This window comes from Ranitomeya imitator, chromosome 1, assembly GCF_032444005.1.
Source record: "Ranitomeya imitator isolate aRanImi1 chromosome 1, aRanImi1.pri, whole genome shotgun sequence".
Taxonomy (NCBI): Eukaryota; Metazoa; Chordata; class Amphibia; order Anura; family Dendrobatidae; genus Ranitomeya; species Ranitomeya imitator.
In genome coordinates, this window is record NC_091282.1 from 879,454,238 (window position 1) to 879,479,470 (window position 25,233).

Genomic DNA, 25,233 nt, shown 5'->3' on the forward strand with positions numbered 1-25,233 from the left:
AGTGACGTTACACACGTGACCTGAATACGTGCTACGTTTATAAGCTCGTGGTTTCGCGCTGGACGGCCTTTCCAGTCTGACTGTGGGAGGGAGAGGAGGTGAGTGCTCTGCTGGGCTGCCGGCATGCCGCGGGGTTGTGCGGAGCCCTCTCATTACAGGTTCCCGGCAGTGCTGTTCTCCTCAGTCTCCCCCGTTACCCGGGACATGTATGGAGTGACGGTGGCTGAGGAGCCCGGGCCTCTCGGCGTCTGATCTTACACGGATGGTAGAAGGCAAGGAGCGCCATTGTGTAGTGCGGCGTTTCCCAGGGGGCGAGCCCTGAGGTGCCAGAAGCCCCTGTATGACCTGACTTCACGAGCTGCACGTCTCAATGGATTCCTCTATAGGTGCTGTGAAAATATTCACACCATGTGTGTCACAGAATTTTATACCATTGGGCAATGAAGAAACAATTATATTTTTACCACCAAAATTTAGTCTTAGCCCCAGAGTTTACATTTTCACACAAGGTTAAAATGGCACCAAAATATGTCCCACAATTTCTGCTGAGCGTGGAAATCCCCCATATGTGGCTGTACAGTACCACTCGGCCATACGGAGAGAGCGCCATGTGCCTCCTGGAGGGGAGATATTCCTAGAATGGTGTGTGGACTCCATATACAGAGCCCCTAATTACTAGAAGAGCACAATCCCCCCCCCCCCCTTCAAGTGACCCCATTTGGGGATTTTATCTACAGATTTGCTGATTTTGACTCCATGGTTGTTTTCCTTCAACAAGCAGCAGTGGATGTTGCTGTATTTGGGAGTGCAGAATCTCATGGATTCCTTTTGTAAGCACCATTTCACTTTTCCCCTCAGTGAGGACTTTTTTTTTTGTGTTTTTTGGTGGACTGAAGCTTTTATTTGGAATATTTTAGATTACATTGATCCTGTGCTCTATGCTGAGCACTCACATCGGGGGTTCCTTCTCTGAATGATGTGATTCAGATGAAGCCTCCATGAGATGCAATCGCTGAGTCAGCAGTTATTATGGACTCTCGCCTCTGTTCAGCAACTTCCCCTTCAGAGGTGTGCAAAACTGACCCAACCGTGCTTCTATGCATGGTTACAAAGACTGACACTGCCAGATCACAGGCCAGACCGCGTCCATAGTGCCTCCATCTGCCTCATTATAGGGAATCTTCAGTCGAGGGTTCTCTGTTTGAATCACATTTCAAAGATTTATGCAGAAACCCTGGTGTAGGCGCTCAATGTAGAGTGTAGGATAAATGCAAGTGGAGCCTTACTGTGATCTTTGGAAGGCAGAATGAACAATTCAAGAGCAGGCGAATAACTGGTTTGATTTTTTTTTAATGCTGTTCCTTGCGTGGTATAAGTGATTAGATGACTTCGTTCTTCCAGTCGTTTACAGTGAAAACCAGACTTATATTTTTGTTCAGCTGCTATCACACGATGGCTATGTGCACACGTTCAGGTTTATTCGTGCTAAAAACGCTATAAAAACTCATTAAAAACGCATACATTATGCATTCTATCATTTAGAATGCATTCTGCATGTTTTGTGCACATGGATGCGTTTTTTTCTGCAACAAAACGCATCGCGGTAAAAAAAAAATGAGCATGTTCATTATTTTTACAGATATTCTGCATTTTTCCCGCAATTCTATGCATATGGGAAAAATGCACAAAAAACGCGGTAAAAACGCATGCGGATTTCTGGCAGAAATGTCCTGTTTTTGTCACGAAAATTTCTGCAAGAAATCCTGACATGTGCACATACCCTAAAATACGCTTTTTATTGCAAAGCAACTTTTGCATCAATATTTTGAAAGATAGATTTTTCTATTTTCCAACAGTCATATGATGGCTTGTTTTTTGTGGGACGAGTTGACTTATTTGTTACCATTTTTGGACACTACTGTTTTTTCTAATCTGATTTGAGTGGCAAAATGAACAAAGAACCGCAATTCAGGGATTTTTCATTTTTGTTATACTGTTCCGTATGTGGTAAAATTGAGAAGGTGACTGATCGCTGGTATGATGCCTTGCAATGCTTTATACCTGTCAGTATTACACCTACAAAAGCCTCTGCTAAGTTCACACTAGGTGATTTGCTGAGGTTTTAAGGCCCCTTCACATTTAGCGACGCTGCAGCGATACCGACAACGATCCGGATCGCTGCAGCGTCGCTGTTTGGTCGCTGGAGAGCTGTCACACAGACCGCTCTCCAGCGACCAACGATGCCGGTAACCAGGGTAAACATCGGGTAACTAAGCGCAGGGCCGCGCTTAGTAACCCGATGTTTACCCTGGTTACCATGCTAAAAGTAAAAAAAAACACACTACATACTTACCTACAGCCGTCTGTCCTCCAGCGCTGCGCTCTGCTTCTCTGCTCTCCTCCTGTACTGTCTGGGAGCCGGAAAGCAGAGCGGTGACGTCACCGCTCTCCTTTCCGGCTCTCAGCCAGTACAGGAGGAGTGCAGAGCGCAGCGCTGGAGGACAGACAGCGGTAGGTAAGTATGTAGTGTTTGTTTTTTTTTACTTTTAGCATGGTAACCAGGGTAAACATCGGGTTACTAAGCGCGGCCCTGCGCTTAGTTACCCGATGTTTACCCTGGTTACCAGTGAAGACATCGCTGGATCGGTGTCACACACGCCGATCCAGCGATGTCTCCAGGGAGTCCAGCGACGAAATAAAGTTCTGGACTTTCTTCAGCGACCAACGATCTCCCAGCAGGGGCCTGATCGTTGGTCGCTGTCACACATAACGATTTCATTAACGATATCGTTGCTACGTCACAAATAGCAACGATATCGTTAACAATATCGTTATGTGTGAAGGTACCTTTAGGTTTTCTATGGTAATTTTCAGATGCGTTTTACAATACTAGCAAAGCCTGAGGGTATGTGCACACATATTCTGGAGGACTGCGGATTTTTCTGCAGCGGATTTGGAAAAACCGCAGTGCAAAACCACTGCGGTTTTTCCTGCGGATTCCGCTGCGGCTTTACACCTGCAGCTTTCTTTTGGAGCAGGTGTAAAACCGCAGCGGAATCCGCACACAAAGAATTGACATGCTGCAGAAAACCGCTGCGTTTCAGTGGTTTTTTTCCGCAGCATGTGCACTGCGGATTTCGGTTCCCATAGGTTAACATGGTACTGTACAACGCATGGAAAACCGCTGCAGACCCGCAGTGTGCACATACCCTTAGATTTCAGAAATCTTGTGCAGTTTTTTTGTAATCTGTATTTCGTGCATGGATTTTTGGACATAAAGCATGTCGCTGCTTTCAGCTTTTTTTTCAGTGGGGAAATACAAGTAAAACTGTTTGCTTTGATCTGTTGACAGGTCACCTTTAACCCCTTCATGACCCAGCCTATTTTGACCTTAATGACCTGGCCGTTTTTTGCAATTCTGACCAGTGTCCCTTTATGAGGTAATAACTCAGGAACGCTTCAACGGATCCTAGCGGTTCTGAGATTGTTTTTTCGTGACATATTGGGCTTCATGTTAGTGGTAAATTTAGGTCAATAAATTCTGCGTTTATTTGTGATAAAAACGGAAATTTGGCGAAAATTTTGAAAATTTCGCAATTTTCACATTTTGAATTTTTATTCTGTTAAACCAGAGAGTTATGTGACACAAAATAGTTAATAAATAACATTTCCCACATGTCTACTTTACACCAGCACAATTTTGGAAACAAAATTTTTTTTTGCTAGGAAGTTATAAGAGTTAAAATTTGACCAGCGATTTCTCATTTTTACAACGAAATTTACAAAACCATTTTTTTTAGGGACCACCTCACATTTGAAGTCAGTTTGAGGGGTCTATATGGCTGAAAATACCCAAAAGTGACACCATTCTAAAAAATGCACCCCTCAAGGTGCTCAAAACCACATTCAAGAAGTTTTTTAACCCTTCAGGTGCTTCACAGCAGCAGAAGCAACATGGAAGGAAAAAATGAACATTTAACTTTTTAGTCACAAAAATTATCTTTTAGCAACATTTTTTTTATTTTCCCAATGGTACAAGGAGAAACTGAACCACGAAAGTTGTTGTCCAATTTGTCCTGAGTACGCTGATACCTCATATGTGGGGGTAAACCACTGTTTGGGCGCACGGCAGGGCTTGGAAGGGAAGGAGCGCCATTTGACTTTTTGAATGAAAAATTGGCTCCACTCTTTAGCGGACACCATGTCACGTTTGGAGAGCCCCCGTGTGCCTAAAAATTGGAGCTCCCCCACACGTGACCCCATTTTGGAAACTAGACGCCCCAAGGAACTTATCTAGATGCATAGTGAGAACTTTGAACCCCCGGGGGCTTCACAAATTGATCCGTAAAAATGAAAAAGTACTTTTTTTTCACAAAAAAATTCTTTTAGCCTCAATTTTTTTCATTTTCACATGGGCAACAGGATAAAATGGATCCTAAAATTTGTTGGGCAATTTCTCATGAGTACACCGATACCTCACATGTGGGGGTAAACCACTGTTTGGGCACATGGTAAGGTTCGGAAGGGAAGGAGCGCCATTTGACTTTTTGAATGAAAAATTATCTCCATCGTTAGCGGACACCATGTCGTGTTTGGAGAGCCCCCGTGTGCCTAAACATTGGAGCTCCCCCACAAATGACCCCATTTTGGAAACTAGACCCCCCAAGGAACTTATCTAGATGCATATTGAGCACTTTAAACCCTCAGGTGCTTCACAAATTGATCTGTAAAAATGAAAAAGTACTTTTTTTTTTCACAAAAAAATTATTTTCGCCTCAGTTTTTCATTTTCACATGGGCAATAGGATAAAATGAATCCTAAAATTTGTTGGGCAATTTCTCCCGAGTACGCCGATACCTCATATGTGGGGGTAAACCACTGTTTGGGCACACGGCAGGGCTCGGAAGGGAAGGCGCGCCATTTGACTTTTTGAATGGAAAATTAGCTCCAATTGTTAGCGGACACCATGTCGCGTTTGGAGAGCCCCTGTGTGCCTATGCATTGGAGCTCCCCCACAAGTGACCCCATTTTGGAAACTAGACCCCCCAAGGAACTTATCTAGATGCATATTGAGCACTTTAAACCCCCAGGTGCTTCACAGAAGTTTATAATGCAGAGCCATGAAAATAAAAAATAATTTTTCTTTCCTCAAAAATGATTTTTAGCCTGGAATTTCCTATTTTGCCAAGGGTAATAGGAGAAATTGGACCGCAAATGTTGTTGTCCAGTTTGTCCTGAGTACGCTGATACCCCATATGTGGGGGTAAACCACTGTTTGGGCGCACAGCAGGGCTCGGAAGGGAAGGCACGCCAATTGGCTTTTTAAATGGAAAATTAGCTCCAATCATTAGCGGACACCATGTCACGTTTGGAGAGCCCCTGTGTGCCTAAACATTGGAGATCCCCCACATATGACCCCATTTTGGAAACTAGACCCCCAAAGGAACTAATCTAGATGTGTGGTGAGGACTTTGAACTTCCAAGTGCTTCACAGAAGTTTATAACGCAGAGCCATGAAAATAAAATAAAAATTTTATTTTCTCTAAAATGATTTTTTAGCCTGCAATTTATTATTTTCCCAAGGGTAACAGGAGAAATTTGACCCCAAAAGTTGTTGTACAGTTTCTCCTGAGTACGCTGATACCCCATATGTGGGGGTAAACCACAGTTTGGGCACATGTCGGGGCTCAGAAGGGAAGTAGTGACTTTTGAAATGCAGACTTTGATGGAATGGTCTGCGGGCGTCACGTTGCGTTTGCAGAGCCCCTGGTGTGCCTAAACAGTAGAAACCCCCCACAAGTGACCCCATTTTGGAAACTAGACCCCGAAAGGAACTTATCTAGATGTGAGGTGAGCACTTTGAACCCCCAAGTGCTTCACAGAAGTTTATAACACAGAGCAGTGAAAATAATAAATACGTTTTCTTTCCTCAAAAATAATTTTTTAGCCCAGAATTTTTTATTTTCCCAAGGGTTACAGGAGAAATTGGACCCCAAAAGTTGTTGTCCAGTTTCTCCTGAGTACGCTGATACCCCATATGTGGGGGTAAACCACTGTTTGGGCACACGTCGGGGCTCAGAAGGGAAGTAGTGACTTTTGAAATGCAGACTTTGATGGAATGGTCTGCGGGCGTCACGTTGCGTTTGCAGATCCCCTGGTGTGCCTAAACAGTAGAAACCCCCCACAAGTGACCCCATTTTGGAAACTAGACCCCCCCAAGGAACTTATCTAGATATGTGGTGAGCACTTTGAACCCCCAAGTGCTTCACAGACGTTTACAACGCAGAGCCGTGAAAATAAAAAATCATTTTTCTTTCCTCAAAAATGATGTTTTAGCAAGCAATTTTTTATTTTCTCAAGGGTAACAGGAGAAATTGGACCCCAGTAATTGTTGCCCAGTTTGTCCTGAGTACGCTGATACCCCATATGTGGGGGTAAACCACTGTTTGGGCACATGTCGGGGCTCGGAAGTCAAGTAGTGACGTTTTGAAATGCAGACTTTGATGGAATGGTCTGCGGGCGTCACGTTGCGTTTGCAGAGCCCCTGGTGTGCCTAAACAGTAGAAACCCCCCACAAGTGACCCCATTTTGGAAACTAGACCCCGAAAGGAACTTATCTAGATGTGAGGTGAGCACTTTGAACCCCCAAGTGCTTCACAGAAGTTTATAACACAGAGCAGTGAAAATAATAAATACGTTTTCTTTCCTCAAAAATAATTTTTTAGCCCAGAATTTTTTATTTTCTCAAGGGTAACAGGAGAAATTGGACCCCAGTAATTGTTGCCCAGTTTGTCCTGAGTACACTGATACCCCATATGTGGGGGTAAACCACTGTTTGGGCACACGTCGGGGCTCGGAAGGGAAGGAGCACCATTTGACTTTTTGAATAAAAGATTGGCTGGAATCAATGGTGGCGCCATGTTGCGTTTGGAGACCCCCTGATGTGCCTAAACAGTGGAAACCCCTCAATTCTAACGCCAACACACCCCTAACCCTTATCCCAACTGTAGCCGTAACCCTAACCACAACCCTAACCCCAACACACCCCTAACCCTAACCACAACCCTAATTCCAACCCAACCCTAACCCTAAGGCTATGTACCCACGTTGCGGATTCGTGTGAGATTTTTCCGCACCATTTTTGAAAAATCCGCGGGTAAAAGGCACTGCGTTTTACCTGCGGATTTACTGCGGATTTCACCTGCGGATTCCTATTGAGGAATAGGTGTAAAACGCTGCGGAATCCGCACAAAGAATTGACATGCTGCGGAAAATACAACGCAGCGTTTTCGTGCGGTATTTTCCGCACCATGGGCACAGCGGATTTGGTTTTCCATAGGTTTACATGGTACTGTAAACCTGATGGAACACTGCTGCGGATCCGCAGCGGCCAATCCGCTGCGGATCCGCAGCCAAATCCGCACCGTGTGCACATAGCCTAATTCTAAAGGTATGTGCACACGCTGCGGAAAACGCTGCGGATCCGCAGCAGTTTCCCATGAGTTTACATTTCAATGTAAACCTATGGGAAACAAAAATCGCTGTACACATGCTGCGGAAAAACTGCACGGAAACGCAGCGGTTTACATTCCGCAGCATGTCACTTCTTTCTGCGGATTCCACAGCGGTTTTACAACTGCTCCAATAGAAAATCGCAGTTGTAAAACCGCAGTGAAATGCGCAGAAAAACCGCGGTAAATCTGCCATAAATCCGCAGCGGTTTAGCACTGCGGATTTATCAAATCCGCTGCGGAAAAATCCGCAGAGGACCAGAATACGTGTGCACATATCGAAACCCTAACCCTAACCCTACCCCTACCCCTAACCCTACCCCTACCCCTAACCCTAACCCTACCCCTAACCCTACCCCTAACCCTACCCCTAACCCTACCCCTAACCCTACCCCTACCCCTAACCCTACCCCTAACCCTAGTTCTAACTCCAACCTTAGTGGAAAAAAAAAAAAATTCTTTATTTTATTATTGTCCCTATCTATGGGGGACAAGTGGGGGGGGGGGGGGGGGTCATTTACTGTTTTTTTATTTTGACCACTGTGATAGATTATATCACAGTGATCAAAATTCACATTGGAACGAATCTGCCGGCCGGCAGATTCGGCGGGCGCACTGCGCATGCGCCCGCCATTTTGGAACATTGCGGCGCTCGGGGAAGAAGACGGACGGACGCCGCCAGGATCGGTAAGTATAAGGGGGGGAGATCAGGGCACAGGGGGGGGAGATCAGGGCACGGGGGGGCGTCGGAGCACGGGGGGGGAGGGATCGGAGCATGGGGGAGAGTGATCGGTGTGCGGGCGGGTGGATCGGTGTGCAGGGGGGGTGGATCGGTGTGCAGGGGGGGTGGATCGGAGCACGGGGGGGGATCGGAGTGCGGGGGGGTTTGATTGGAGCACGGGGGGTGTGATCGGAGCACGGGGGGAGCGGACAGGAGGACGGGGGAGCGGAGCACAGGACGGAGGGGAGCGGGCCACAGATCGGGGGGCTGGGGGGGCGATCGGAGGGGTGGGGTGGGGGCACATTAGTATTTCCAGCCATGGCCGATGATATTGCAGCATCGGCCATGGCTGGATTGTAATATTTCACCATTTTTTTAGGTGAAATATTACAAATCGCTCTGATTGGCAGTTTCACTTTCAACAGCCAATCAGAGCGATCGTAGCCACGAGGGGGTGAAGCCACCCCCCCTGGGCTAAAGTACCACTCCCCCTGTCCCTGCAGATCGGGTGAAATGGGAGTTAACCCTTTCACCCGATCTGCAGGGACGCGATCTTTCTGTGACACAGCATATGCGTCACAGGTCGGATTGGCACCGACTTTCATGACGCATACGCTGTGTCACAGGTCGGGAAGGGGTTAATTTCTATGTTGCACATCCGATGATTAAAATTCATTTCTGCTGTTCACATCATGACTGCTGTGATTACACTGCTGAATTATGAGGATGTGCTCTGGAGAATGACTGTTTTTACAAATATTAAGTTCTTTGAATTAATTACTTCATTTTCTAATTCAGATGCAGTCTATTATTGTGATACTGGAGCAAGACTTGCACAGGCCTCCATGAGGAGTCCTCCCCGATCACACCAAAAATGAACAAATCAGGTAATGCGCTTTTATTTTCTTAAACATGCCAATGATATCCAAATGCCTTATTTGTTTCCAGCATCCAGTGATGAAGCCTTTTTACTGCTGTTCACATCATGATTTAACCATGATTAGCTCTTAACTGGCTGAGGATGGTTGTAAAATTGTTTGTAGAAAAAACACTATTGATACAGCCCTGCGATTGTAGAAGACTGATCATGGATTGAAACTGTGTCTTTAGGGAAGTAGTGGCATAATGTAAGCTGGCTTGTAAAAGTAAAAAAATGTAAGGCCTCCAGCTCCCATTGGGTTGTTGCCTATAACCTACTGATCCTTGTGTGGTCTTTTGGCAGTTCAAACTGTTCATGCACAGCAGTAATCTGCAGATCTCTATTTTAGACAACTGTGCAATGTAAATGGCCTCCTACAGGTCTGTATATGGATATAAGTGCTCAACAACTTGTAGATGGTAAGTGGGGTCCAAATATTCTGGAGCACAGAAGTCTCCTGAGATGCTGATGCCACGATGGGTAGTGTAGATGCCACCATAAGTATCAGTGCAACATACAATTGTACTGTATTCTCTACTCATCCATTGTGTGCGCAAAACTCTTAGAAATGTATATCATATACATAGGAAACGCAATGATATTGTGCTGCCAGGAATGGAGAAATGGTCACACATGTGCCTTTCTCCTGTATCACAATCCACAGGTCAACAAAAAAAAAATTTTCTCTAGTAACCCCCCACGACGGCACACCTGGAGGATGTTACCCCTTTCCTAATAGGGACAGGAAATGACAAGAGGTTAAATAACCCCTCCCTCATCCTCCCCTCAGTGTTCTTTCATGTCCCTACTAGGGATGAAGAGGTCATCCCAGGTGCACTGTGCCGGCAGCGGTCATCGGGGGGAATACAGATAATCTGGCCGGGCAGCTGGGATCAGACTTGCGTCCATTCCCTGTCGCTGCTCCCGTCTCCTCCGACTCGGGACTCCTTCGCGACCATTCCGCGCCTGCGGGTAAGGTCTGGGGCGTTCTTCGGCTGGAGGCCTCTCGGAGCTCTCCAGCCCTTCTCCTCCTCCGCACCGCGCGCGCGTGTGTGGGTACTTCCGGTCTGAAGCCGGCGGCCGGATGTGACGTCAGACGCCGGCCGGCTTCTCTGAATCAGGAAGTTCCTCGTGCGTTCCAGCCAGGAACGCTAGGAGATAGCATGGAAGACGTCGGCGTTCTCCCCCCACGTACTTCCGGACACCGGAGGAGGAGGTCCTCATCCAGGAGGACAGGTGCTGCGTCCGGTCGCCTATATATTCAGGCCCTGGACAGGAAGACATCGCAGGTAGGACCACTGTGTGGTGAAGACTATGGAGATGTCTGCTTCCTCGCGCTCTGCACCTGCAGAACACAGCACCATCCCGGCCCCAGTGAGTAGTCTGGCCCCGGGTGTCCATTCCCTGATGTGGGTTGTAGTCTTATGATTCCTTCTCCCCTTTCTTTTTAGGGGGACAAGGAACCCACATCAGGAAGCAAAACAAAAACTACCCGCAAATGCGCAGTTTGTATGAAGAAGCTGTCCTCTTCATACAAGAAATCATTGTGCAAAGAATGCACAGACAAAATTATCAGCGAGGAACGGCCATCCCTGATAGAGGAGATTAAAACCTTAATCCAGCAGGAGATTAAAACATCTCTGGCCACTCTTTCCCAGCCTACACCATCTCCTAGTGCCCCTCCTGAGGCTAAGAAAAGGAAACTTAATCCACAGGAGGAAGAGCAGGAGGACTCTCAGGGAGAGACGTCGGACGAACCCCCAGAGGAGGGTGAATTATCCCTGGACTCTGAAACTGTCCAGCAAGAGAGATACTACTTCTCTTCATCTGATATAGAAGAACTCCTTACGGCTGTAAGGAAAACTATGGAGGTTGAGGAAGAGAAGACGGCACAGTCAGTGCAAGAAGAGATGTTTGGAGGACTTCGTTCTAGGAAGCGTCAGGTGTTTCCTATTCACCAAAACATCCGAGATTTAGTTCTGGACGAGTGGGAATCCCCAGAAAAGAAGCTGACTACTCCAGCGGAAATTAAAGACAGATTTCCTGTGGATGCCGAGACAGCGTCATGCTGGTCAGAAGTCCCAAAAGTGGACGTCCAGATTGCCAGAGTAGCCAAAAAGACCACGCTACCATTCGAGGATGCCTCCCAACTGAGAGACCCTCTGGAACGTAAGATGGACGGACTACTAAGGAAGTCGTGGGAAACGTCAGCATCTTTACTGAACATCAATTCAGTATCCACTTGCGTGGCTAGATCGATGCATCGCTGGCTGGGGCAGCTAGAGGAGCACTTGTCCTCAGGTACTCCGAGAGAAGATATTCTGGCCTCCTTGCCTATCTTCCAGAAAGCAACAGGCTTTTTAGCAGATGCTTCTGCAGAATCCGTGAGAGTGACGGCGAGATCATCCGCACTGTCAAACTCGGTAAGGCGTGCACTCTGGCTAAGATCCTGGTCTGGGGATATGACTTCCAAGATGAGGCTGTGTTCTATTCCCTTTAAAGGAAAGTATATGTTTGGACCAGCCTTGGATGACCTTTTGGAGAAGGCTTCAGACAAGAAAAAGACCTTACCAGAACCTAGAAACCCTAGGAAAAGACCCTTCCGCACTCAGCAGGAACATACTCCTCAATACAGAGGAAAGGGTAAAACAGGTCGCTGGAGCTATCCGAAAGGAGGGAAAGACAGGAATCTTTTTCTTTCACAACCCCAAAACCAGAGAAAGCAATGACGCCGTCATAGTGGGGGGTCGGATTTCGAACTTCCTCCCAGTCTGGCAAGAGATCGGTGTGGATCAGTGGACCTTAAGATTGGTCAAAGAGGGGATGAAAATAGTTTACATCATATCCCCAAAAAAGAATGAAAACTACAACGTTATCAACACCGAAGCTACAGTCCACCCTGATAACTGGGATAGAAGATCTCTTAATCAACAATGTGATCTCCACAGTCCCAAAAGACGAAAGAAACAAGGGCCATTATTCCAGCCTATTTCTGATAAGGAAACCAAACGGAACCCATCGGATGATAATCAATCTGAAACCGCTGAATCAATATGTAACCTACAGAAGATTCAGAATGGAGTCCGTCAGATCGACAGTACCCTTAATAGGGCAAGACTTCGTCATGGCAACCATCGACTTACAGGACGCATATTATCACGTCCCAGTCCATCCAACCTATCGGAAATTTCTAAGGTTTGCAGTCACCAGAGGAGAAGTTATAGACCACTTCCAGTTCAATGTCCTCCCATTCGGACTATCATCAGCTCCAAGGATCTTTACAAAGGTCATGTCCGAGGTGATGGCGTACATCAGAAGTCGACGGATATGCATAATCCCATACCTCGACGACCTCTTGGTAGTGGCTCCCACGGTTCCAATTCTACAGGAACATCTTCAAACAACAGTCCAGATCCTGTCATCTCTGGGTTGGGTGATAAACCCCAAAAAATCGGATCTGGTTCCGTCCACAACGAAGATCTTTTTAGGGGTCTTATTAGACTCCCACAGACAAACATCTTTCTTGCCCGAACAAAAACGGTCCCTGCTTACATCAAGGATAAGAACATTGCGGGACAAGAAGAGAGTATCTCTAAGATGGGCCATGTCGGTTCTAGGTACCATGACATCTTGCATCCAGATGGTGGCATGGGCTCAAGCCCACACCAGGATACTTCACTCATATTCTGTCAAGCTGGGACGGATCCCCAGGTTCTCTAGACAAAAAGATCCGGATACCACCGCATGTAAAGTCCTCATTAACATGGTGGCTACAAAAAGAGAACTTAATGAGGAGTTCCCTGGTTGCAGGTCCCAGCAGTGACCATAACAGTAGATGCCAGTGGAAAAGGTTGGGGAGCTACGGTAGACCAGCACATATTCCAGGGATTCTGGTCAGCCGAAATAGCACAACAATCCTCGAATTTCAAAGAGCTAAAAGCAGTAGAAGAAGTTCTCAAAGCGGCGGTAACTCTTGTACAAAATTCCCATTTAAAAATATACTCAGACAACATGACAACAGTTGCCCACCTTCGCCACCAGGGAAGTACAAGACACGAAGATCTAAAAAGAATATCGGCAAGAATATTTTCGTGGGCCGAAGAACATGTTCTCTCCATATCCGCCCTACACATAAAAGGGGAGATAAACGTACAAACCGACTTCCTGAGCAGAACAGAGGTCCATCCAGGAGAATGGAGCCTAAACCCAGAAGTCTTTCAGATACTAGTCAAAAGATGGGGACAGCCAGAAGTGGACTTGTTCGCGAACAGTCAGAACGCAAAGGTAGACCAGTTCTTCTCGCTAGATCCGATGAATCCGGGGTTAGCTGTGGACGCATTGGTCCAGCCATGGACATTCTCGCTAGCATACGCGTTCCCGCCATTGCCGATCCTACCAAAAGTCCTGCAGAAAATAAGGGCAGAAAAACTCAGGGTGATCCTAGTGGCTCCACTTTGGCCCAAAAGAGGTTGGTTTGGGGCCCTCATCAGTCTAAAGATAGATGGGCCAATAGCACTTCCACCGGTCAAAGACCTTCTCTACCAGGGGCCAATACTGCATCCAGATCCCGAGAGGCTACACCTAAATGCCTGGCTTCTGAATTCTCAATTCTGAGAACTAGAGGACTATCAAAGAGAGTAATTGAAACATTACAAAAAAGTCGCAAAACGGTAACTAATTCTATTTACCAAAAGATCTGGAAGACGTTCATCACGTGGTGTGCTCCTGAGCAACCTAACCCAGATAAACCAAACCTAGCCAAGATCCTGGATTTTCTACAAGATGGGCTGGAGAAGGGTCTCAGACCCAGCACCCTCAAGGTACAAGTGGCAGCCTTGAGCTCTTATTTTGACCAGTCTTTAGCCAAACATAGATGGGTAAGAAGATTCATGACGGCGGCATCCCGCATATCTCCAAGACCCATAAATATAGTTCCATCCTGGGACCTGAATATAGTCCTGAAAGGACTTACACTGCCACCATTTGAACCCTTATCTTCCATAACCATGGATAAACTCGCTTGGAAAACCACCTTCCTGGTAGCTATAACAACAGCCAGAAGAGTGGGTGAACTACAAGCCCTGTCAATCAACGAGCCCTACATGAAGATTCTTCAGGACAGGCTTATCCTACGATTAGACCCATCCTTTCTCCCAAAGGTCGTCTCCAATTTCCACAAATCGCAGGAGATAATTCTTCCATCATTCTATCAAGAACCAAAGAATGAGGAAGAGGAACATTTCCATACTTTGGATGTTCGAAGAATGGTACTCTATTATCTTCATGCATCAGAAAAGATTAGAAAAGATCAAAATCTGTTTATTCATCTTCTCGGCCAGAATAAGGGGAAGAAGACTTCCAGATCCACAATTGCAAATTGTATCAAAAGAGCAATCCTGGAGGCTTATCAAATTCAAGGCCTTCCACCACCAGGAAAGCTTACAGCCCATTCTACTAGAGCAACAGCTGTCTCCTGGGCCGAGAAAGCCAGTGCTTCCATCGAGCAAATATGCAGAGCGGCTACGTGGTCCTCGGTCCATACGTTCTCCAAACATTACAGGCTTGACCTGATGTCAAAAGAAGACTTAGCCTTCGGAGAAAAAGTCCTTAGTGCTGTAGTCCCTCCCTAAAAATTACTCTTGGGTACTGCTCCAGGTGTGCTGTCGTGGGGGGTTACTAGAGAAAATAGAATTATTCTTACCGTTAATTCGGTTTCTAGTAACCCACCACGACAGCAGGAGTAATCCCTCCCTTTGCTTAATATACGTTCTGAAAAGAATAAATATAATTTGAAGCATTCATTCTCCTGTGGTCCTTTATAATAACACTGAGGGGAGGATGAGGGAGGGGTTATTTAACCTCTTGTCATTTCCTGTCCCTATTAGGAAAGGGGTAACATCCTCCAGGTGTGCTGTCGTGGTGGGTTACTAGAAACCGAATTAACGGTAAGAATAATTCTATTTTTTTCTGGTGTCCAAAATATTTTAATGAATTTGGGGTATTTTTGGGGTGCTGATTCTGAATATGCTATCAGTTTTGCCAGATTGGCTCAAGTTTTTGAGATTTTTGGTATCTTATTTATAGCACTTGTTGGTAAATGCGACGCATCATCTCATTAATTTCTTTGGATTAGTACTTGAACTGAGCAGTTCTCAATATAGTTTTGTGTTAGTGTTCTAAAAGTTTGTTCATAGCTTGATTTTTGCACTATATGTTGTTGTCTGTTTTCCAGTGAAAAGCATGAACTCATCAAGAAGAAGTTGTCTTAACGATCCAGACTCATTCTGTTACATTTGTGGTGAATACACTGCCAAAACATAGAAGAAACATAACAGACTTCGTAAAAAAAAGTGTATTTTGCCTATTTTGGGGTTATGCTTGGGGACCAAGACAAGTTTTGGGCACCACACAGTGTGCAAAGCATGTATCGAATTATTACGAAAATGGAGCAAAGGACAAGGAAAAAGCTTCAAATTTGGTGTTCCAATGGTGTGGAGAGAGCAAAAAAATCATCATGATGACTGTTATTTCTGTGCAGTGCAAGTGCAAGGATTCAATAAGCATAAGAAACGAAAATGGGAGTATCCTAACATGGAATCTGCAAGAAGGCCTGTCCCTCATTGTGAAGATGTGCCTGTACCTGTGTTTACCATGTTACCTGACCTTCCCCCACCTGATGATGATGAAATGCAGGGTATGGAGCTAAACATCAGTTCTGGAAGTGAACTAGAATATGAAGGAAGTTTCAGAACACCTACGCAATTTACCCAAGGAGAGCTCAACGATCTAATAAGAGACCTCAACCTCTCAAAAAGTGCATCCGAACTTTTAGCTTCAAGGCTAAGTGAAAAAAATTGTCTGACGCCTGGAACTAAAATTACATCTTACCAGACCAGAGAAGAAGCACTTCTTCAATTTTTCTGTGAAGATGACCTACTTGTATATTGCAAGGATATTCCTGGCCTGATGCTGCAAATGGGTTTACAAGTATATTGTCCTGAAGACTGGAGGCTTTTCATAGATAGTTCTAAAAGGAGTTTGAAATGTGTTTTGTTGAACAATGGCAATCAGTGTGCATCTCTTCCAGTAGCTCACTCAACTAAACTTGCAGAACAATACAAAAATGTCAAAATGGTCTTGGAGAAACTGTGCTACCATGAACATTCGTGGCTGATGTGTTGATTTAAAAATGGTCAACTTTTTACTTGGACAGCAAAGTGGATACACAAAGTATCCTTGCTTCATCTGCATGTGGGATAGTATAGCAAAACATCAGCACTGGGAGAAACTGAATTGGCCTTCAAGGGATACCTTGACAGTAGGAGCATCAAACATAGTGAACGAACCTTTGGTGGACAGGGAAAAAATCATTCTACCACCACTTCACATAAAGTTAGGATTAATGAAGCAGTTCGTCAAGGCATTAGACAAAGATGGTAATTGCTTCATGTACATCTGCAGATCTTTCCCTGGTCTTAGTAGCGAAAAACTGAAGGCAGGAATCTTTGATGGTCCTCAAATTCGGAAACTCATTAAAGATTCAAATTTTCCTAAGGAAATGAATGACATTGAAGCTGCTGCATGGTGTAGTTTTGTGTTGGTAGTGAAGAACTTGGGAAATCAAAAGGCAGACAATTATGAAGAACTGGTACAAAACATGCTATTGAGATTTAGAAATCTGGGTGTGCACATGAGCATTAAATTGCATTATCTTCACAGTCACTTGGACAGATTTCCAGAAAACCTTGGAGATTTTAGCGAAGAACAAGGGGAGAGATTTCATCAGGATATTATGGTGATGGAGGAAAGGTACCAAGGCAGATGGGACAGACATATGATGGCTGATTACTGCTGGAATCTACAGCGTGACTGCCCGAATAGCTCACATAGAAGAAAATCATATAAAAAGCGCTTTTCCAGCGATTAAATGTCTCCTATCTTTCATGTCTTGTTCATTTTTGAAGATTACTTTCTAAAACTAGTTAAAATAAACTAAAATCAACATTTACTTTGTTAAATTTATTGTATTCATGACAATATCAATAAAGTTAATGCGCGTGTAGCAAATTACGTCTTTTTTTACACATTTTACGAAAAATCTCAAAAACTTGAGCCAATCTGGCAAAACTGATGACATATTCAGAATCAGCACCCCAAAGTTACCCTAAATTCGATGAAATATCTTTGGCACCAAAAATGCTGTTGACCAGTGAATTGATACAATTGACCAGGATAAATAAGTTCCACCTTAGATAGTACAGAAAACTAGTAGTACAGTAGACAGTAGTACAAAAATGGTTGAGATTAATGGATTTTGATGGATGTTGACTTGCTAACGTGTCATCACTTTTGACAGGACCTGATAAATGATCTGACGCTATAGTCATATATGGGCATGGTTCTCAAAAGGTAGGTTCTTGTTGTAACGTCTACCAGAAATGTCTAATGCTTGACCAATGATGATTTAGCCATCTGATGCATCGCATGTGCTGAAAATAGAGGCTGTTTCTGATGGTTGTATATACTTGCACAAACTAATTATAGATACTATTGCTGAACATGAGTATATGGCACATTTTATTGAAAACTTTAGGATATCAGATTGGGCAATTGTGGGGGTTAGTTATCAATATGAAATTGGGTTGGATGATGCATTTAATGGGATTTAAAGGAGTCTGTTGGTGCAATTACCTGCTTACGTGGGCATGGAGGCTGAGGTTCATTAAGTGCTCTGGTCACTCCCACGGCACCTGAGGATCATTTGCATATATAATAGAAGGTGGGGAGGGGGATCACAGTGAGAAACTCACTTTAACCCTTATCCGGCTGAATAGGTACAATTGTAACTATTCCGTTTTAAAATTGCAATAACTTTTTTTTGAAAAGACGTAGAGGGCTGAAATTTCGTGACATCTCTACATTTTTGGTCCAGAATATATTGGCCAAATTTCAATAAAATGTCTCCACCCGCTTCCGAGATAAGGGGTCGAGATCTTTTTGCATCCATAACAAGCTGCATAGGTACAAATGTACCTCATATATTTTGAATGAAGATAATGCAAGGGAAAAAGCATAAATTTTTTTTTAATGATAATGCTATTTAACTATTATAAACAAGTAAAAAACTGTTCATTTACATTATAAAAGAAAATGTAAGAAACTTTTTTTTATTGATTTTCTTTGCAAGTAATGCATGTTGGCTTTGCTACAGAGTGTTCATCGCAAATGGGTTTCACACAAACCACACAAGACTTTCTAGTCTTGCGTTTTCGCCTCAGGTCTCTGCAGACATAGCAACTACCAACAACAGGGGAGGGTCCACGACTACCATGAGGTATTTTGGGGCCAGCTGCTGGCTGCGATGCTACCACAATGCATCGTCCAAGCACCATTTCTACTGCACCTCGAAGAAAATGGTTTCTCATTATCATTTTGTTTGTACTACGATCTTCAATTGCAATCATACACAGCTGATTTGCGAGATCTTTCAGGAACTTTCTTCGTTGATCCTTTGCCCTGAAGCTTGGATTGTGTTCTCTGTAGATGATGTAGGATGCTAACCCACTGACATCAATCATATTGTAGAAAAATGCCAAAGTCCAACGTGATGTTCGTCGTTTCACAGTGTACTCTCCCAACATTTTATCCATAACATCAACGCCACCTTTTGTTATGTTGTAGTATTTTATTATCTCTGGCTTGGCTGCTAGTGTCTCTTCAACTTCTCCCGTCATGTGCATAGATGATAGAAGCACGACTGATTTGTTCTTCTTTGGTACATATGAACAGACTGTTGCATCATGATTGTAGGCAAAATTTGTCGAGTATACAGGCCTTTCTTTGGCAGGCTGCATGTTGTTAGGTAGGAACCTTTTGTTTTTTCTCACTGTACCAACTAGTGTCATGTTCCAGGAGTTCAATACCTTAGCTAGTTCCATGGTTGTAAAGAAGTTATCGGTGGTGACATTTCTTCCAGAGCCTTTATACGAGCTCACTAGGTCCAATACTGTTCGTTCTCCAATGTTTACTTGTCGAGGACCATCAGTTGGTTTCCCAGTGTAGAGCTGACCTTGTAAAGGGTAGGCATTTGATGAGTCACAAGCCCAGAAAATCTTTATGCCATATTTAGCTGGTTTTGAAGGTATATACTGGGTAAATTTAGTATGACCTCTAAATGGAAATAATTGCTCGTCGACGGTGATACAATGATATGGCTTGTAGGCTCTCTCCAGATTACTGTTCAGCATTGTCCAGATGTCCCGTATTGGTGCAGCTTTATCTGTTTGCACACGTTCTGCACGTGTATTTTCGTTGTCAAACCTGATAAATCTGAGTATCATCTTGAAGCGGTCACGAGACATGGCTGCACGTATAAGAGGCAGAGCAGCAACATTCCACATTTCCTCCAGATTCTCTTTGTTGGCTCTGTGCACACCAGCAGCAATCAGTATGCCCAAAAATGCATGAAGTTCAGTTTCAGTAAATTGCTTGAATGTTTTTTGTGGTGGCCGTTTGGAAGAATCAGGAAAACGTTGTACCAGTTCGTTGTTGTAAGCATCACAAACTCTCTTGGCCTTTCGATTCGTTTCCCGTAATATGATGTCACACATCTCGGGAGTCATGATGGACTTGAATAGCTCTTTTGCTGTATATAGGTTGCTGATTGCTGCAGGGCCACCTCTTTGTCGTAGGACATTACGAGATTTTGTTTGTGCATTTGGCAGTGGATTACTGCACCATTGAGTTTCATCCTTAGCAGTCCAAATGTCGCCTGCACTTTGAGGCACAGAATCATCCTCAACACTTTCGTCTGATTCGTATTCATTTTCATGCTCTATGACCATTTCTTGTTCAATGTCTGAATCTTCTTCAGTAACATCCACTTGTGGTACATAGTTTTCATCATCAGATGGAACATATGGTTCATCCTCATGCTCAGAATCAGATTCTTCTAGCATTCGCATTATTTCGTCAGACGTAAATCTGTAAATATGAAAAAATGTAAAATAAATAATTTTCCGAAATACTACATTATTGGCTTTTCACAAAATTATACTAACCTGCAAACACGTTTTCTTGGATTATGGCGGAAACTAGATCCAGCATTACTATCACTCATGATGACTTGCTAGATGAATTTTGGCTTCGTATTTTGTGCTGAATATAAATAAAACATCGTAAAACAATATGTAGATACTAATTATTATCCATTTTTCGTATAAAAATTATACCTATAGTGATAAGTTTCATACAAAATATATGTAAGCCAAGTCCAGGCTGAAAGACAATTTGACTGTTCTGTCCCCACATAATGAGAATAAAGGTATAACTGGCTGTTAGATGCTGTGAGACTTTCCTACCTTCGTTTCCAAGAAATTGAAGACTTCACAAGCCTAGAAATGTGTGCTCACAGCAATGAGATGAACAGCAAAATGGCTAATGAGAGGAGGGAGGCAGGAAGACAAGTAGAAGCCACTCCCAGTTTGAATTAACTTAATTGACAGCAACATAAGTGACCAGTAACAACACTGAACAATAGATATCAGCATAACATTTGTAGCTGAATGAACTTTAGTTTCTGAAACCAAGTAAAGTCTTCCCACAGTGGAGGTATATGTGAAGGTACAATTGTACCTATGCAGCCTGTTAAGGTTGTAAAATTATGCAGCCTGACAAGGGTTAAATTATACAGTGCCTTGAGAGATTTTGGCTCCCTGGAACTTTTCAACCTTTTCCCACATATCATGCTTCAAACATTAAAGATACCAAATGTACATTTTTGGTGAAGAATCAACAAGGGGAACATAATTGTGAAGTTGACCAATTTATTGTTAAATTTTTATGGAAATTCAAAACTGAAAAGTGGGGCGTGCAATATTATTCTGCCCCTTTACTTTCAGTGCAGCAAACTCACTCCAGAAGTTCATTGTGGATCTCTGAATGATCCAATGTTGTCCTAAATGCCTAATGATGATAAATATAATCCACCTGTGTGTAATCAAGTCTACGTATAAATGCACCTGCTCTGTGATAGTCTCAGGGTTCTGTTTAAAGCACGGAGAGCATCATGAAGACCATGGAACACAACAGGTAGGTCCAGGATACTGGCATGGAGAAGTTTAAAGCTGGATTTGGTTACAAATGACTTCCGAAACTTTAAACAAGGAGCACTGTGCAAGCGATCATATTGAAATGGAAGGAGTATTATACCACTGCAAATCTACCAATACCGGCTGTCCCTCTAAACTTTCATCTCAAACAAGGAGTAGACTAATCAGAGATGCAGCCAAGAGGACCATGATCACTCTGAACTGCAGAGATCTACAGCTGAGGTGGGACAGTCTGTCCATAGGACAACAATCAGTCGTACACTGCACAAATCTGGCCTTTATGGAAGAGTGGCAAGAAGAAAGCCATTTCTCAAAGATATCCATAAAAATTGTCATTTAAAGTTTGCAACAAGCCACCTGGGAGACACACCAAACATGTGGAAGAAGGCGCTCTGGTCAGATGAAACCAAAATCAAACTTTTTTTGCAACAATGCCAAACGATATGTTTGGCGTAAAGGCAAAACAGCTCATCACCCTGAATACACCATCCTCACTGTCAAACATGGTGGTGGCAGCATCATGGTTTGGGCCTGCTTTTCTTCAGCAGGGACAGGGAAGATGGTTAAAGGGACACTGTCACCTGAATTTGGAGGGCACAATCTTCAGCCATGAAGGTGGGGTTTTTGGGTGTTTGATTCACCCTTTCCTTACCCGCTGGCTGCAATATTGGATTGAAGTTCATTCTCTGTCCTCCATAGTACACACCTGCGCAAGGCAAGATTGCAATAAAAAAAAAATTGCAATATTCTCACCTTCCAGTGTCCCACGCAGCGTTACCGATGCTCCCATTCCCAGTAATGCATTGCAAAATGACCCGATGACTGGTCATCAGAGGTCATTGCACGCAAGGCATTACTGGGAACGCCAGCTGCCGCGAGCATCGGTAATGCTGTGTGGGACACTAAAAGATGAGAATATTGCTGGTTTTTTTTAAACCTGGGTATTTATGCGTTTTCGCAGTGGAAAACCGATGCGAAGATGCATACACAAGTGCACATAGCCTCGACGGGGCCGTCAGAAAAACAGGCCCAGTGCACCCGTTTTTTACAATCTGCACAGGATCCGTCATTTCAACATTTTGACGGATCCTGTGCAGATTGTAAAAACGGAAGTGTGAAAGAAGACTAGCCAACAACCTGGCCAAAGATCACAGCTAAATTCCATTTGTGCTCTAGTCAGGCACTGGGCTTCTCCCTCAGTCCAGTGTGCTGGAGGCTTGGCCTGTAGTACTAACTTCTAATATAACTGATTTTTGTGTAGTGTTCACCAGGTAGGGAAATTGGATCTTGCTACGTAACTCCATGTATTAGCTTTCTGAGAATGCACTAAAGTTGCATGTTTCCCTTTCTGTTTCAGCCTCCTGGTGCAGTGGTCATTTGGAGATAATGACTTGGAAAGTACCGGAGAACATCTTCACAAAGGTAATGAGATTGAGGTGGACCAGGACCTAAAATATCTACTCACTCTCCTGATTTTACTTCTGTCCAATGATTAAAACCTTATACTGCTGTTCACATTATGATACACATGATTCATTTTTATTTTACATATGAGGACAACTTAAAAAAAAAATTATAAAAATAAAAAATCCTGTTATACTGTCAGTAAAACTTCAATATTTGCTGTTTTTATTGTAGGCTGAAACAAAGGATCCTAAAATCTGCAGGTAATGTTTGATCAATGGGACACAAATTGTAGTGCTGGTCCTGCAAGTGTACTGTAGTGTATTGTGCGTGGGGTTAACAGCTTTATTTAATGCCTTTATGGGGCGGGGGGGTTAATGCATTTCCTTTGTATTATATATGGGACAACCATTAAAAAGATTTTAATCATAGGTTAAAGGGATTTTTGGTCTAGAACCTGCAGTCTGCTGAATCATGATTGTGCACACTGTCACGACTGCACTGTAATCGCCGCATGGGTGGTCGTGTGACCAGAGTATGCGAGCGCCTGCTGACTAGTTCCATCCAGCATTTTTAGACATGCGCAGTCTAGTCTTCATGTGACCATGTATATCGCCCACCACACATCGTGTGTGCACTACATGCTGTCAAAAATCAGTAGACCATTCATAGACAGCAGACTTTGTACACTAGAAATTCCCCTTTAATGCTTTTTAGTTTGGGCTAATGAAATTATTTTTTTCCCCAGATGATACTTCAATGAAGATGGTGTTGGCTGTATTTTGCACCACTGAAGACTCGTTGCAAAACTCAAGTTTGGCCTTTGAAATAGGCTGTGCATATTGTACTAGGTGTTATTTTTCTCAAAGGCTTTTACAATTAAAATTGTACTTTAAGCAAAACTAAACTGTAAGCGTCTCATTACTTTGGACAATGCTATGCACTAAAGTGAAGGCTATACTACAAAATTTTACTCTGCACTAATGGTGCATATTGTGTGAGTGGTGCTTGTGCCCCAATATATGGGGTATGCTTTAGTTCTGTGCACGTTTTTTTAGGATTGTTGGTATGCATTTAGTGTGGGGTTTACAGGGGATTTGTGCCCATAACTTCTACAGACAGGTAGATAATGTGTGCAACCTGTAAAACGCTGCAGAATGTTAGCGTTATATAAAAATAAAGATTATTATTGACATCCTTTCTGTTTTTGGCACGTGCCGATGGTTCATTTAATTTCTCCCATTCATGACTGCATTCATATACCTGCTGTATGTGCAATACTGTATGCTACTGCCCCCTTGTGGTACACTACAGCAGTCTACTGAACTCCATACTGTTCCAGTGTCTTGGGCACTGTCTTTATCCCATGTACTCATTATAAAATCACAAGTCTGTTTTAAATGAGACTTGCTTATTTTATTCCAGTTTTCTAATTGTCTTGCTTTGGTATGATTCTTGCATGACTAGCATCCACCCAAGAGCCCCCTACATCAGTCACTTGAGCAGGAGTGAAGAGGTTAACAGCCAAAGTCACTTCAGCGTTGAGAAATTACTTGTGATGACAAAAATCCTACTAGAGTAAAATGTAATGTTTTTCTGGAGCTTTAGCAGCAGCATAACTGATCCTGTAGGTGTTTGCTTTCTATTTAGTGCTGTCAGCAGACCTTCTGACACTTCCTTTAAGCGGTCTGTTGGGTACAGTGTACATAAATGATTGGGCAGTGGATAATGTGGCAATGATATGGCTTTCTTAGTGATTTGGTGTCATATTAAAGCCCAATATGTGCTACAAAATAAAAATGCAGAATCTGCTTAAAGGGGACCCATCACCCCCAAAATCGAAGATGAGCGAAGCCCACAACCATCAGGGGCTGGAATGTTGTAGATAAGCCCCTGATGTAACCTGAAAGATGAGAAAAATACATTATATTATACTCACCTGGGCAGTCCCGCTGCGGTCTGGTCCGATGGGCGTCAAGGTCCGGTCCAGGGCCTCCATCTTCTTACGATGACGTCCTTTTCTTGTCTTCACGGCGCAGGTGTACTTTGTCTGCCCTGTTGAGGGCAGAGCAAAGTGCACAGGTGCCGGGAAAGGTCAACAGGGCAGACAAAGTACACCTGTGCTGGAGCCGCAGCGTGAAGACAAGAGGACGTCATCGTATGAAGATGGGAGGCCCTGGACCCGACTGCAATGCCCATCGGACCGGACTGCAGTGGGACCGCTCCTGGGTGAGTATAATCTAACCTCTTTTTCTCATCTTTCAGGATACATTGGGGGCTCATCTACAGCATTACAGAATGCTGCAGATAAGCCCCTGATGCTGGTGGGCTTAGCTAATCTTTGATTTTGGGGGTGACAGGTTCTCTTTAACCCCTTCATGACCTTGGGATTTTTCGTTTTTCCGTGTTTGTTTTTCACTCCCCTCCTTCCCAGAACCATAACTTTTTTATTTTTCCGTCAATTTGGCCATTTGAGGGCTTATTTTTTGCGGGATGAGTTGTACTTTTGAACGACATCATTGGTTTTAGCATGTCTTGTACTAGGAAACGGGGGAAAAAAATTCCAAG

The 25,233-nt window shown here is 43.9% G+C and overlaps 1 long non-coding RNA gene across 1 annotated transcript; it reads left to right on the forward strand.

Moving 5' to 3' along the window:
- The first annotated feature begins 3 nt into the window (after positions 1-3).
- LOC138652231 (uncharacterized) lies at positions 4-23,572 on the forward strand. Its single transcript, XR_011315588.1, has 6 exons — positions 4-98; positions 9,031-9,119; positions 17,508-17,560; positions 22,619-22,683; positions 22,900-22,928; positions 23,414-23,572. It is a non-coding gene; the product is annotated as an uncharacterized lncRNA (long non-coding RNA).
- Positions 23,573-25,233: the final 1,661 nt, after the last annotated feature.